Below are 14,913 nucleotides of genomic sequence, written 5' to 3'. Positions count from 1 at the left end.
GGTCAGACCGCTGAGAGTCGCCGGGGGCACTTGGGGAGCTCACCGGCGACTATTCCGGCAACATTTGGAGTGGGGACTTGGACCTAGAGTATCACATTGACTCCCTCTACCGCATAGGATAATATGCATACGTCGAAATCTACAAAAACTCGGCTATTGCTTCTAATTCATCAAGAACTCATGAACTTCACAATCCTAGCTCAAAATGCGAAATCCAACCATCCAAAAGGCTGATTCTTGCCATGGGAGTTTAGGGAACTCGCCCAAATTCCTTTACCAAGGTTGTGGACCGTCGATTGAAGGAGGAAACGGAGGGAAAAGCTCAGGAGACGAAGAAATCCGGTGTTCTTCACATTTCAACCCTAACACCAAAAGACACCAAATCCGGCTCAAATCCTTCGGGAATGAGCAAACAAATTGGAGGAATGGAATGCTTGTGAGCTTGTGATCGCAATGGTACCACATACTCACCTCAAATCCCTCTCTTGAGCTCGGATTTTGGAAGAAAAGAGAGAGGGAGTGAGAGGGGAGAGTGAGAGGGAAGGGGAGCACGGGTGGGGAACGTGAGGGAGAGTGAGGAGGAGAGAGAGTGAGCTGCCACACTAGAGGGAGAGAGAGTGGGGTGGTTGGCCCACTCCGGTGGGGCCCACGTGTTAGAGAAAGAGTCTGTTTTAACTGCTAATTCAATTCTTTTCTCTCCCGAATTTTTTTCTCTCATCCAAATGATCTCAAACGAATTGCATTAGTAATCCGAATTATAATTACGCAAATTTAAACATAATGCTTAAAAGCATGATTATATTTAATTGCGTGATTAAGAATTTGGGACGTGACAATCACCCAGAACCTCATATTTGAATTCGGATCCTCCGGGTTCTGGAGTCTCCGAGTGAACCTCTGGGTTCTTGCGGAATACATGTTTTGCGACATTTTCTTGACCGATTCAACTTGCATATCGAGTTTCCAACCACTTAAACATGCATAGGTACTAAACCAAGGGTTCTAGACCTATTTTATCCACTCCACAAACCCGATTCGAAGGCTATCTCATCCATTCTCCTCCTACCATCTCCATTTGATCAAGAACAAATGGTGCTTCGCAACCTCGCAAACACAGCTCCAAGACCTATCCAAAAACCAACTAAAATGTGCATCCTCACCAAGAGATCATAGGAGACTTACCCCACGTCCTTGTGGAGGTTGGTGACCTTCAGTTGGGGGAGAAATCGGAGGAAAGGGGGTTTGGAGAAGAGGTCTGAGCTTGCTGAAAATTTCAGAGCAAAGAGGGTGACGAAATTGGATTGCAAATCCTTTAAAACCTCATGCATGCGATTGAATCTAGGATGGATGGAGAGCTAGGGATGAGGGGAAAACAATGGTAACACATGCACACCTTGCTTCTTTCTCTTTGGGTGGGATTTTGGGGAAGAAATGAGAGAGAGCTTGAGAGAGAGGGAGACGGCTGCTGCTGTCTTTCTCCTTGGCTGGTTGAGAGAGCAAGAGAGAGTGAGAGTGAGAGGCGTGGGGAAAGGTAGAAGGGAGTGGGGCTGCTACAGCCCAAAGAGAGGTAGTGAGGCGGTGAGACCGGCCAACTCATGTGGGCCCACATGCTAGAGACAAGATAATTTTTAGCTGCAAAATATTTTCTTTCTCTCCTCATTCCACTAACCCAAAACGAGGTGCTCTAATGCTCCAAAAATTCTACAAATTTTTGTACTACATTTACTAACTTGCCTCCTTGCTTAAGGTCCAGAAATTCCCGCCGCTTGATATCCATTTTCCCCTTAGGGATATAATAATCGCGGAAGGCTTGGCGGAACTCGGCCCATGAGACGTGATGATCGGCGGTGTGCATGGCGAGATAGTTCGTCCACCACGCGCCGGATGCGCCTCGGAGTTGATATGTGGCGAAGAGGGCCTTGTCATGGTCGTCACACAGAAGAAGAGCGAGCTTTTGCTCGATGGTGCGCAACCAATGGTTCGCATCGAGAGGATCCTCAGTGTGCGTGAAGGTGGGATGACCAGTACAGAGGAAGTCCAAATAGTCATCATGATACCCAGCTTCTCCTCCTCCTTGAGGAGCCGTATTGCGCACGAGCGCCTCAAGCAGGGTGGTTTGTGCTTGTCGATTCTACTTGATTTGCAAGAGCACATCCACTATTCTCGATGGCGGAGAGGGCACGAGATTGTTCTCGTTGGACCCCTCAAGAAGATCACTTGTTGTCGCGGGTCCTCATCTTGTCATCATCTTCCAAAGTTAGCGACGGCAAGATATTGACAAGGGATATACAAGTAGAAATTTAGACACCAAGGAAAGGATAATTCAACATGAACGCGGCCGGGCTCCTTAAAGCCCACTATATATAAATGCGTGCAAAAAGAGAGATAGGAATGAAGCATGCTCGATCCATATCTACACGTTTCTTTCTTGAGTGCATCACTCCTCACAAGCATCAAAAATCACAATCGTCACAGGCATGCATATAATGACCCACCAATAATCACCCTTCACGTGTGAAGATAAAATATTCATGTGAACAGTGCATGTGCAACTTGCTGGACAAGCGACGTTTCATATGTTGTTGCCAACGTATTCACTTCCCGTACCATTGCCTTACAGGACACCCCATGTAATCGCCACATGGGTAGGCAACCTTAACTTCCATCATATGGTGGATGTTCATACGTTATTACTGACATATTCACTCCTCGTACCATCACCGTACGGGACATACCAGACCCCTACCTCGCACTGGTTGAGCCCCCGATATTTACCGCCATCAGGATACGCCCCTTAACTTCTTACCTATTTTGTCAATTACATCGATGCAATATGAGTAAAATGACAGAATAATAAATAACAATCAACCGAATCGAAAGACATATTAACAGTCATAATACTCATACAACATACAAGTCTCATATATAGGGCATAATATAGCTAAACTTAGTAGTCCAAAAGTTCGCGAAAGAAACTACACCTTATTACATCATTCTTAAATCCACCAACTTAAAACCATTAAGAAATAGATGAGTTAGAGATCATGTTTAAGCAGATTATCAACAAGCAGAGGTAGAAAAGACTCTAACATAACATGAGGAATAAATAGAGCAAACACTTAGGAACTAGAGATAAACTTTAGTGGGTTGTCTTAGCGAGGTTGACATGTTTTATTAACCCATCCTAGTATTTTTAGGCTACTTTATGAAACCTGGCTTTGATACCACGCTGTGAGGAACCATCAAGATAATATTCTAAATAATTATTAAGTCGATTATTTGTATAATCATGACTACACGATTAACTAGAATATCACCCGATAGTCCCAGCATGTGTTTTATCCCCAAGATCGGAACACTCGCCTTTACAACAAGCACATCATCACAAGACATAATAAAGAACGAGTAATTAAATTAAGTTACAAGTCTTTAAGTATATTAACTTTACAACAAAAGCATAAATTGAATATTGTTAGAGTAGCTACGCAGCGGAAAGAGTTACATAACGACAAAAGATGGGTAGCGCTATTGCCCTAAGGCGCCACCCCAAAATAACAACACTTGTGTAGAATGGCACTACTTGTGCCCGTTGCCAACTTCGGCAGGTGTAAAGTAGCCAAAGATTAAACCTTCCTCACCTGAAAAGCAAACAAAGTACGTGAGTACGAAGGTACTCGCAAGACTTAATACATAATGGGCACTTATAAATAGCTCGACTCTAAGGAGAATGTATTTGGATAATTAGCAAGGACTCAGCCACAAGGTTAAGTGAATTTCATATGCAAGAGCAATTTCAACTCAAATGTAAGCATCTACACCTAACCATAAATAACCCTGTATCCTGAGATCATTACCATACCATATTTATAACTTGAACCGTATCAAAACTTTGACAACATCACTATACATTACCCAACATACCATCATAACTACAATTGTAACTCTACGGTTAATGCAAATAGATAAAAGCGTGCTCATAACCGAGAGTGCGAAAATTCAAATCGTTTTACACCCTGCACGGGGTAATCCATTACTCACACGACTTGAGGACCATATGACTTGTGTGACCCACAGGTCCACACATGGGGATACTCATGTCAACCTTTTCCAAATAAGTCCCAACCATTTGAACATGCGCCTCAGCCTGCGGGGATCATTTAGAACTACTCCCAAAGCAAACTAGATACCCCTTTCAAGCCTATTATGCCGATAACACTCGAGACTAGCACGCCAATAGATCATAGCTACATAAGGTATTCGGCTCATCCGTCCCATATACTGATACGTGATAAGTACGAATAAGTGCTAAAGCCAACTGCAACAATGGATAATGCTTAATTCAAACGGGTCTATAGCATCCGAGACTCCCTTATCGAGGTATCCCTATTGCCCGCTTGAATCTCGGCTCATTCGCACTAACTTACACCATCCTTCATCATCATTATCTTTGTGATATAAAGTAAGCCATAAGCTCGCGAACGATGGCTGAATCACCGCTCGACTTCTACCAAGGACCTACGCCATGCTAAGCATAACGCATTCTTTTTTAATTAGACCATTATGTGACATGAACAACCCGGGTTACAAAGGATCAAATGATAAACAATATCAAGGGAGGATAATGCAACAAATAGGATATAACCCAAAACCCTACATAAGACTCATTGACATGCAAACGTACATAAAGCATAACTTGTCAATTATGCAATATATGATCCAAAGTAATAGGATGAAAATACTTAGATGATTTCCTTAATGATCAACTTCACAAGCAAGGGAAACAACTTTTGGATCGCCCTCGATCACGCCCGCGTTACCATCCGGTCCTTTGTTCACTAAGAAGAACGTATTCAATGATGAGCATGAAAGAGATGCTATGAAAATTCTACAAAATTTTAATGGGGATGTGGTACTGGGTAATGAACATAATGCAGCAAGCACACAGACTCATGGCATAAATGATTTATTTAAGGGCTATCCAAAAAGGACCGTAACTAAACTAGATATTAAGATTAAATGAACTTTGACAATTTAAACAACACTTCCATACCAAAGTATATTTTTCTTAGATAGCATTGATCAAAACATGAATTCTCCAAGTAGTTTCATAATTTTAGAACATGGTATTAATTAATCATGATTTAATTAAGCTCAAATATATTTAATTAATTAATTAGTTATCAAAAAGGATTTATTGAGTAATAACATTTGTAACATGTATGTTATACTCATATGAAGCTAATACAACTGGTTTCATGATTTTTGGAGTTCGTATGAATTAATTATGAAATTTATAAGCTATCAGCAAAGTAAACGAAAAAGAAAAACGCCTAATGAATAGTACAATCCAGATGCTCCGGGTTGAACTCAGACCCTCTAAGTTACGGAATCTCTAGATGAACCTCCGGATGGGGTTCCTTCGGGTTTTGGAGTCTCCGGTTGAACCTCCGAGTGGGGGTCCTCGGCTATTTTTGGTTAGGATCACCCGGAACCTCTGATTTGAACTAGGATCCTTCGGGTTTCGGAGTCTCCGGATGAACCTCTAGGTTCCTGCAGAATACATGTTTAGCGATGTTTTTTGACCGATTCAACTTGCATGCCGAATTTTCAACCACTTAAATATGCATAGGCACTAAACCAAGGGTTCTAGACCTATTTTATCCGCTCCACAAACCCGATTCAAAGGCTATCTCATCCATTCTCCTCCTAACATCTCTATTTCATCAAGAACAAATGGTGCTTCTCAACCTCGCAAACACAGCACTAGGACCTATCCAAAAACCAACTAAAATGCGCATCCTAACCAAGAGATCCTAGGAGACTTACCCCACATCCTTGTAGAGGTTGGTGACCTTTGGTTGCAGGAAAAATTGGAGGAAAAGGGCTTGGAGAAGAGGTCCAAGCTTGCTGAAAATTTCAGAGCAAAGGGACGACAAAATTGGATTGCAAATCCTTCAAAACCTCATGCATGCGATTGAATCTAGGATGGATGGAGATCTAGGGATGAGGGGAAAACAATGGTAACACATGCACACCTTGCTTCTTGTTCCTTGAGTGGGATTTTGGTGAAGAAATGAGAGAGAGCTTGAGAGAGAGGGAGATGGCTGCTACTGTCTTTCTCCTTGGTTGAGAGAGCAAGAGAGAGTGAGAGTGAGAGGCGTGGGGAGAGGGATAAGGGAGTGGGGCTGCTGTAGCTCAAAGAGAGGTAGTGAGGCGGTGGGACTAGCCAGCTCATGTGGGCCTACAAGCTAGAGACAAGATGATTTTCAGCTGCAAAATATTTTCTTTCTCTCCTCATTCCACTAACCCAAAACGCGGTGCTCTAGTGCCCCAAAAATTCTACAAATTTTTGTGCCGCGTTTACAAAACAAGATGAACCCATTTAAATGGATTCACCCACAACGCACAAGCAGAGTTGAAACTAAATGAAAACTCTAACGTCGGGTATTTCATAACACTTAGAAATTTTTAAACCACCAAAAGAAAATTAACAAGCACTCAACAATTAGACATGATGCTTATGATGTATGATTATGTTTAATGACGTGATTACAGAATTAGGACGTGACAGAAACCCTCCGCACCCGGTTTACGGCCAGTCGCAAGTCCCTCATCGCTAGTGGGCATTTTACCCCTTGTGCAGATGTTGCTCGTATTCTAGATGAGAGGTCGTCATACTCCACAACATTGTTTGGCGGCTTGAAAATTTAATTGAAATGTGTACCTAAAGGTGTCGGGGTCGAGATCGCTCCAGCCCCCAGTCCATTCAACGTGCATGGCCTATCTATATGTGTGGTCATGTGCCTGTTCATCTCTAGTCGTAGAAAACCCTCACCACTTGATGACCAGTACTGCTCCTGCGACCTGTGGGTAGCTGCAAATATGGCAATGACTCCTCGTCTGGTCGAGGAGTGGTCAGTACAGGAGGAGAAAAAGGGTCACCTGTTGAGATCCTAGAAGGTTGCCCCCATTCCTGTTATCTGCTGGAAGTGGTCCTTCTTTCTATTAGAAACTTGAATATTGAAAGACCCTTTTTCCTATCCTCGAGATGATCCTGCCTAAAAAGGTCACACACCCGATTAGTTTCAGGGTACCCTCATACCGGTCTGGGAATTTTTCCTGGCTGATGGCTTTGGATCATGCTATAGAGGTCGCGTTGGCCCAGGAAGCCACGCAATTCAGAGGGTTGGTTGTCTCGACGCGACGGGGGTCTCCGAGCATTCCCCATTATCGAGAAAGGATGAGATCTTTTCTACCATGGGGCCTGCCATGGTTCTTGGCGATCGTGACCATCACTAGTCCTATCGACGGACGTGGAGCTTGTCGCTGCAGTTTGGCATCGGGTGGCCTCAACCAAGAGGGTGAGGTAATGCAATCATGACGCTACTGGTGAACCCTCTCTAGTACTATTATCAATGGTTGGCTAAGAAATATTCGCACGGTCTGCAGTTTCTGTGCAAATGTCATGGCCTCATAATCGAGCTACCGAGTGCGAAGTGGTGATATATCACAAGAAGGGGAGCCCCAGCATTCGTGCGGGGTGACGGCCTTGGTGACGCCACCGCTAAAGATCGGGTCCTCTACGACAGCTCCTTCGAGCGACGTTGTGGTGGTTGAGGCTGTGTCAGAGCGTCCCTGTGTCCAACGCTGGTCTAGTTCCCCTCTAGGCTCATGGCCTAGGGATCATCGTTAGCACTCGAAACATGTGAGCCTCCGCTACCCCCATTGCATGAACTATCATGAAAACTTCCCATTGATTCTTGGAGCCTTTAGACTCTGATTCGGTGTCCCAAACCTGGAGCACACTGAGCTCATCTATCGTATCCCATGAGGAACACCTCAGTGACCAGGGTCCTCGGAATGGGACTCAGCGGTTGTTGTGGATCCAGCCATAGGTAGCCTAATCTAATCTGCAACACTTACCGAAATGCAGAAACACGACCCTACCTGGTGCGCCAACTGTCGAGGGTTAGTTTCTGACAATGATTCTGGGGTGTACCGGTCGATGGGTGCGTGAATAACGCTTGCGGTGTGCGTGTGTTTGTGATGAACTCCAGAACACAGGGATTATCCAGGTTCATGCCTTTCTAAGGATAACAACCCTACATCATGTGTATTTTGTCATCAGAGTTTTTTTTAACTAGTTAGCCATCCCTCCCCTTACATATCGGGTCCTCCTCTCTTTATATACTAGAGAGAAGGATAACTTACAAGTGGGTCCTTTTCTACTGACCCATACCTTAGCTAAACCTTCCACCCTAGGCTATTTAAAAATGGGTGGCGCACGTGCCCCATTTTGTTCTGATGAAGCAGTTGAGCCCATCCCATCCGCTGGACAACTTCATGCCTACACCACTCCGGTCAACCGATACGCCTCGTCCCATCACCGATCTCGCACATGCACCTATGAAGCAGTCTGACACGCCCACGAGCTCGTCCTATAATGTTTAATGCTACGAGACGGGCCATGGCACCACTACTGGCCATGACCTGTCCGGTGGGGAGGAGTGTCTAGAGAAGGAAAATACTTGAGTGGAATGCATTTAATGAGAATAGACTGATTTGATGAGTATATGTCCCACGACCAGCCTTTCGTGGTAAGGATCCTCGTCATGCGGTGGGACCCTGGTCCAGAAAAGAATCTTCTGCCAACTGGATATTGACTGGTGTGGACCCTCAAAACAGGGGACCCCATATTCTAGACAATGACAACAAGGTTTGCTAGTGTGCAAAGATTTAGTCTCATGTATGAAGAAGATATATTTGGGGTTCCTGAAGTCAAAGAAGAGGTTCATGAAGATATAAGGACCTAGTATTTACATAAGTGATAATGGTGTTGAAACATTACTTTTGTATATATATTTGTTTTCTTTAGTCATACTATGAAGAGGGGTTTGGGTTCAATATCTTGATCTAGTGTCTTCATGTTAGTTACCTAGTAGGTGATGCACATTAGATTTGGCTAACTCTAATAGATAAGAGGAAGACCAAAGATATTAAGGAAGAGAAGCCATGAAGACCCAAACTTGAGTTCAATTGAATTGGACAAGTTCTTCTATAAAATATGTCACCGTACAATATGACGGGGTCACCATACAATAACATAAGGTCAACAGTCAATGGTAACAAAAGATAAACATAGCTTTCCAGAGTCACCATATAATACGATGGGGGTCACCATACAATACGGTGGTACGCCATACAGTTATATAGAGACCATGTCAACTGGTGCCTCAGAAGATCAGTCACCGTACAATATGGTGGAGGCCATTGTACAATACGGTGGTGATCACTATGCAATGTGGTGAGTATAGAAGGCTCCAATGATCGAATTTCTAACAGTTGGAAAGAGACCAATGTAGAATATGGTACTAGTCATCATATATGGTGAGGTCACCATATAATATGGTGACTAGGAATCCTGGACAAATTCCTCCCAACAACTAGTTTTTTAGGGTGAGGCTATAAATACCCCTTTGGTCAATCATTTGTGGTTGTTCACTCCCACCACAAGGCATACACACAAATTTTATGGAGAGGGTTTGATTCACCTTGAGTTGAAGTTGAAGATGAAAGCAATTACCTTAAGATTAATGACTTGATTAGTGTTAGTTTAGAACTAGTGTGCATCTAGCTAGCTAGCTAGCCTAGAGTTGGATCGAGTGAGTAAAAAACTCTTGTTACTCTTGGTGTTTGCCTGCACCTAGACAACTTGATGGCGGTGAGTTTTGTGAGACCCTTCAACCGAGTTTGTGAAGAGGCCGTAAGATTGTGAGCAAGAGAAGTAGCATGTGCTAGAGTGATAGAACATTACTTTAGTGAAGACTATGGTGAGCATCTGGATGCGCCTAGTGGGAGACCCATCGATTTGTGAGGAGCTCTAATAGCAAGAACTGTTGAGTTATCCGACCAGAGAGCTTGGCTCATGCGAGGGGCTCAACATGGGCTAGTGGTGAGAGGCTACTTACCGATACCATGAAAAAAAGTTATCGTGTCGAGTTTGCACTCTCTAACTCATTTACATTTTGTATGTATTTATTGCATCGTTTAATTTATGTATTTACCTTTTGTAGAATTGCATGTGTAGTTTGTAGGATTGGAACCTAGGATACAAAACTTTGTTGCGCTAGAGTAGCCACATTAAATAAATTTAGAGTACATTTAGATAGAAATTGATTTAGATCTATCTTATTGAGTTGAGCCAAATAATTTTTAGAATCCCTAATTCACCCCTCTCTCATAGTGTGTCACTAGTCCTTTCATATTTTCAAGGTTCAAGACAATCCGGTGAATTTTTCTGGTGCACATCTTAATTGAACATGACAAATTCCAGAGAGGCTTTGCACTGAAGGGAACAAGACAATCCGATGCGTTTATCCAGTGGAAGCAGCGGACTGTCGAGTGGTTCTAACATTTTCTAATGGTTGGATTTTTAACAGTTTGAGACTAGGCATTGGATGATCCAATGAATTTGTTCGAGCACCGGTGAGGCAGTGAGTGTAATTTCTATATAGTTTCATCTCATCGGCTAGTTTTTTTTGTATGAGACTATAAATACCCTATCCACCTGGCCACTCAAATGGTGGTGGATCGAGAGGGAGTGTTGCTATATATATTGGAGTGCTCTTGCCACTAAATTAAAGATATTGAAAATCAAGGTAATTAATATAAGATTAAGGACTTAATTAATGCTAGTTTAGACCTAGTGTGCATCTATCTAGGTGATAAGTCTAGAGTTGAATCAAGTGAGTGATCCACACTTGTTATTATTTGTGCTTGACAACATCTAGACGGCTTGGTGGCGATGAGTTCTTGTTAAACCTTCCAACTGAGTTTGTGGAGCGACTTTAAGTGTTGGCAGCTATGAGTGTCATTTGCCGGAGTGAGAAAGTACTACTATAGTGACGACAACAATGATCATCCATGTGCACAAAGTAGGAGACTCACTGGCATGTGAGGAGCTCTAACAGTTAGAGCCACGGGTTATACAAACGGGCCCCTCCGACGGGCTCCAACATGAACTAGGGGTGACTGGAAAGGCACCAAAACTATGGGAAAAAGTTGTTCTGCTGAGTTTGTGTTCTCTAACTCAATTACATTCCACACTTATTTATTGCACCGTTTAATTTTCATATTTACGTTTTTTAGAATGTCATGTGTTGTTTGTAGAATTGGAACCTAAGATGAAAATATTTGTTAAGTTATAGTAGCCACACTAGATAAGCCTAAAACACATTTATATAGAAAATGATTTAATTTTATCATGATCCTTACAACCACCTAGGAGAAACTATGTGATTTTGTAATGAAAGAAAACTAAACGCACAGCAAAATCCACTGCTAAACTTGGATTAGTTCCTAAACACTTTCAATTACTGTCTAGACCCTTGTGCAATATAGGCCACTAGATGCGTGCTTTCATTAATGTAGATTAGTAGCATAAGGGTGTCTCTAACATTACATGTCAACTAGCTAAAAAGCTGTCCACATCAAGTTTTTGTGTATGTGAAGGTGAGAGTAATGATGAGAGATAAAAGTTAGGTTATTAACCAGTAGATAGTCTATTAATTTAATCAATTGATCTTATAATCTATTGCATGCGAGGCTAAATTAATTTTATAGACAATATTATATTTAAGCTATTGAGGAGGTTGTCTATAGTATTATATATTAGTGACATGTACAACTCTTATAGATAGGAGATATATATACTGTTGGAGACACTCCAAGTGTTGGAAAAAAGATCATTTTGGTTAATTAGGGTTATTTTACAATTCTATTTATATTCATGACGCGGATGTGGATTGCTTAATAGCCATGCGTACGAAGCAAACTTTGACTTAAATTCAATTTAAATAATATTAGTGAAATTATTTTTCATACTTGTTCATTTTTGAAAATCTTGGTAAATCTTCTAAAGGACATGGACAAGGAGGAATTGATGAAGAGTACGCAAGATCTGCTTAATACTGTGATCTGTGATGAACATTTTGACTTCATCTTAGCAAAACAAGGTGTCTTTTGTGAGGATGCTTCCTAGTTCTGGTGTAATGATCTCTGACACTTTTGTTGATGAGAGTAGCTCTAACTTTGCTGAGGATGAAGATATGAACAACCGAGTGTCTTTTACTAGTCTATCGGTCTATCTTTTGCTTGTAGTTTGGTTAGTTTGTCCCGGTTATACTTCAAAGGAAATTTAAACTCTAGTTTTCTGTTCTGTTAAGTCTGTGTGCTGTAAGCGTTGGTGAACTCTTGTTCTATCCTGTCTATATGGGATATAAGTCATAACAAATTGTTATGGTTCTATTGCTTGGTAATGGAAAAGGGGTTTCCCATATTAAAAGAAAACAATACAGCGTGAAAAGATTCCACGTCAATTTGATAGCTTATTTCATCATGTTGATTTGTCCCCTCACATTTGGTCAACCGCGTAGTGCAAGCTGACATCACCCAAGTGTACCTACTCTTGTAATCAGAACTACAAACTAAATCTGTTCATGTTTGTTTTTAATGCTCCAATGCTTTTGTGAATTGTCCGGAGGAGACTGTTTGAGTTAATTCTTTAAAAATATTGTGTTGTAGTTCGTTGTATGTATGCATATGATTATTTTTTCGACTCGCGTATGGGAACTCGTGTCTACGTAAATGCGTCATACCCCAACGTTGAAATAAGGCTTCTCAAGAAGATGTTTGGAGAAACTAGTAACACTGTTGGAAAAGTATACGAAACAAATTATTTAAGAAAGCTTTGCTTTGCTTAATCAGTCCAGATCGAATAGTGTTGTATTCAGTGGCGGCAGGGCCGGTAAGGGTGCTCCTGTTGTCGTTGTTGTATCAGGTTCAGACTTTGCACAGAGCGGCGAAATGATTAGTTGGGCGCGGCGCGGCGCCTACAATTTTTTCTGGTGTGACAGTTGGAAGGCCGAGCCCACACGAGACGCTGTTCTTGAACTGGGTGAGCCTGTTCTTGAACTGACTTGTGGGCCCGACAAGTATCTTCAGCTTAAAAAAGTTATACATTTGGCATGAAAAATACTTTCAAATAACTTTTAATGATGCATAATTAGAAAAAGTAGAGATCAGAGAAATGTATCGGAGAACCTGTTGATGGCGTAACGCCAAGTGAAAAAGACTAGATTATTTTCCTAGGCAAATCTTTCATTGTCACCAGTTAATGGTCGGCTGTGGTACTCAACATGCTTTTGAGTAGCATGAGCGTTTTGTTTATGAGGTGTCTGAACTCTACATGCGCTTCTAACCGAGAAGGTGACAAATGTTGTAGCAGTATCCTAGGTCTTTGTTGTTCGCAATTTCCTAATAGTTGGTTGGTGAACAATTTATTTCGCATGGTAGAAGAGCAATATCGGCTGAAAAAATGCCTGTTTTGAGAAATGCAAGTCAAAGGTGCACTATTCGGTCTAATTCTGAACCTAACTTGTTTTAAGGAACGGAACACGTTGTTCCATAGCTGCTTTATTCCGGTAATAAGCACATGTATAGTAGACCGTAAAGTGATGAATATACTATCATCTCACTAAGACCATGAGACGATCCTAATCCTACACTATTTTTTATGAATTGTACCTCCCTTTAAGATTTAAGATTGTTTGTTCATAAAATCAGTGACGAACGCCAGACAGTCAGATAGAGAGGGCTCCTCCATCTTTTGTTCCCCTCTTCATTTTTTCTCTCTCTCCTTCGTCGTGGCCTCAAAGAATGATCTAGTATTACCAACCTCACTCGTATATTAATTATAGTATCCCAGGAGATGGTCGAGCAGGTAGTGCCAAATGCTGTAATCTCCAAGACAAAACCAATAAACAACTGCCTATTGGTCACTAGTCACTTTTTCCCTTACCACCTATGAGATGTTCTTGGAGCTCATGATATCTAAGCAACCTCGTTTGATTGGCACTGATAATGCGTGGGGGTAAGTGAGCTTGCCATCAAAAGGTGTGCACCTCTAGCATGCGACGGCAAGTGCAACTTCAACTTGGCTTTGCTCCCCACGCTTGTACCTCTAAAAATCTAAAAAGAGTTTTAGGGATTGAACGACTCACGTGAGTTAGATCATGTCTTTATCGGTTAGTGTTTCTTAAAAGCATCTTATATATTATAGATGTAAAAAGTTAGATTGTAAAAAAAAATTAAATTGTAGATTTTAAAAATCTTTAATGAACAGTTCAGTAAAATAAACTTTCATAATCTATGAAAAACTAAAAAAATAAGTTTTTAATTCTCACGATCCAACAAGCGAATTATAAAAAGTTATCGCAAAAATTTATCTATTTATTTAGTTTTGAATTAAAAAACTGAAAACCACAATCTAAAATCGAAACAAATAGATATTTTTGGAACGTAAAAATTTCATAACAACTTTACCTCAAGCGGTGTATTGGCCGACAAAAAAAATCATGTTTTTCGAACAAGACAGAATGATGTTTTCCCCTGCGGACAACTCTAGTAGCAACTTTCAATTTTGTCCCCCTCTCTCTCCCTCCCTCTATGTTTCTTCCCTTTTTAAATCTCTCTCTATGTCTTCGGCACCTCCTTTCAGCTAGGCCCTAGCTAAAACGAACTTCTCCGAGCCTAACACACGTGCCAAAAACAAACCGCTGCTGACAAGTGGGACCCGCTCGAGCGGAAACTTGGACAGTCAACGTCTGTTCCGTGCGCGTCTCTCGCGTGAGAGTTCTCAACCGGAAAGAGGGGGATGACAAGCCAAGCCACCACTTGAGGGGAGAACAAATCCAAAGCCGAAACTTTCGGGGCCTTGTTGAAAGATCAAAGTCGAGAAGAGCAGAAAAAGGGGAAAACGAAGAGTAGAAGAGAGAAGAAAACAGGCCAGGAATCAAAGTTAGGAACACATTGACATCATTCGACTAGGAAGAAAATATACTACTAGTATATATA

Source organism: Phragmites australis, chromosome 21 (assembly GCF_958298935.1).
Source record: "Phragmites australis chromosome 21, lpPhrAust1.1, whole genome shotgun sequence".
NCBI lineage: Eukaryota > Viridiplantae > Streptophyta > Magnoliopsida > Poales > Poaceae > Phragmites > Phragmites australis.
The sequence above is the reverse complement of the archived record's forward strand: the minus strand, read 5'-3'. Positions refer to the sequence as shown.